A 2,027-nucleotide genomic window follows, 5' to 3' on the forward strand; every position below is an offset into this window, starting at 1 on the left:
GCTGGTGTGCTTCTTCCATGTGGGCTTTGTTGCTTCTCAGCTAGATGGCCATTTGTTTAACTCCAATCCTTTAAGACCCCAGATACAGCTTTTGATAGCTGGGAACCATCATCTTTCTTCACCACATTTGCTTATGCATCTGCTTTGTCTTCAGTGATCGTTTCAGGGAAGGTGAGCATCACAGAGTGCCATGTTAGCAGTACTTGAGTGGAGGCCCAATGTTCATCTGTTACTGTAATACTTTATAAATAAATATATGTACATCTTTATTCCACTGTCATTTTATATAAATATATTTACATATATATGCCTGTATTTAGACCTCTATAACAGTCCTATGCCTCCCAGTTCTTTCCTCTATTTCCTTTTACTTTTCTTCCATCCCACTATCATGTTTGGCCTTCATTCAGGTTTTGGTTTAATTCCTCTCAGCTACACTGCCCTTGATTGAGCCCCCCCAAGAATTGTATGCCCTCCTCGCCATCAATTTGAGATCACTTATTCTTCCTTGTCCTTGGGTTTGTTGGCAACCCCCTCTTTTTCCCCATCTCTCCCTCTACCGTGAGTTCTTAATTTTTTTTGTTTCTGCTTGAACCTTGTGTATTAACTCTAAAGAGAGGTATGGAAGATGTTTGTCACTCTTTAAGTGAATTTGAACCACCTCAGGTCTATAGACTTAGGGTTAAATGATATCACAACTCAGAAGTGGGACACTGAAATAAATGTGGACTTAGCTGTAGTTAATGATACTGTGGAAAGCCGCCTTGCCTGGTCCCCCTTGTTGGCTAAAATACACGTACTAGCTCTCAAAGGGACAAGGTGTGATGATTACTCAACCATACACAGCTAGCTAAAGGTTGTTGCTGTGAGGTGCCATCGAGTCGGCTGTGACCCATAGCAGCCCGACATACAACAGAAGGATTTGCGGCAGGGTCCTGTACCATCCTCACAATTATTCCTTGCCCAAGTCCATTGATGTGTCCATCCATCTCCTTGAAGGCCTTCCTCTTTTTGGCTGCCCTTCCACTTTACCAAATGTGATGTCTTTCTCCAGGGGCCGGTCTCTCCTGACAATATGTCCAAAGTATGTAAGGCTAAGTCCTGCTACCCTTGACTGTAAGGAGCACTCTGAACTTACTTTTCCCAACACAGATCAGTTTGTCCTTTAGCAGTCCATGGTACTTTAATCATCTTCTCCAGCACCACAATTCAAAAGCATTAATTCTTCTACAATCTTCCTTATTCAGTGTCCAACTTCCACATGCATATGATGCAATGGAGAATACCATGGCTGGGTGTGGAACTACTTCGTCCTTAGAGTAACTAACATTCTTGCTCCTCAATACTTAAAAACTTCTTACGCAGCAAATTTACTTAATGCGTCTCTTGATCTCTCGACTGCTGCACTGAACGCTCACGGAATCTTCCATGCATCACCGCTCAGGGAAGCTAAAGGCTACAAAGTGTAAAAAAAAAAAAAAAAAAAAGCCTCCAGACCGGTAATGTAGGCACGCGACGAGGAGAGCAGGTAGAAAAACGTGGCATACTACAGGCAAAGGCATTCAAATGTACACAATTTAAAAATGCTTTCTAAGCAGGACTCTAGGGTTACCCTTAGTGACCACTGCAGAGTCAGTCAACTGGACCCGCATGGGGCAAAAGAAAGCTGGCCAATAAACAAGTCAGAGCAGCTCTGGCCAGTCCATGCTGACTCGTCGTGACCTCCCCGTGGGATTCGGAGACAGTAACTGTTTACGGGAGTAGAAAGCCCCCTCTCTCCCAAGGGCGGGGGGTCGGCGTCAACCGCGCAGCCTGCAGACCGCAGCCCAATACGGCACCAGGGGCAGCCGAGGCCAGCGGTCACCGCAAGCAGGGAACGTCGCTGCAGGGCAGCACGCCACCCTCTTATTTTCTAGTCTGTGCCAGTCTCCACTAGGGAGCCCAGCCTCGCGCTGGAATCAGCGAATCCTTAAACGGCTCCAGTAAAAAGCCCGAGCGCTGGGCCCTGCAAGCCCCGTGACTGCGCA

The sequence above is a fragment of the Echinops telfairi genome, unplaced genomic scaffold (genome assembly GCF_000313985.2).
Source record: "Echinops telfairi isolate 266 unplaced genomic scaffold, ASM31398v2 ScPeMD7_7469;HRSCAF=8507_1, whole genome shotgun sequence".
Taxonomy (NCBI): Eukaryota; Metazoa; Chordata; class Mammalia; order Afrosoricida; family Tenrecidae; genus Echinops; species Echinops telfairi.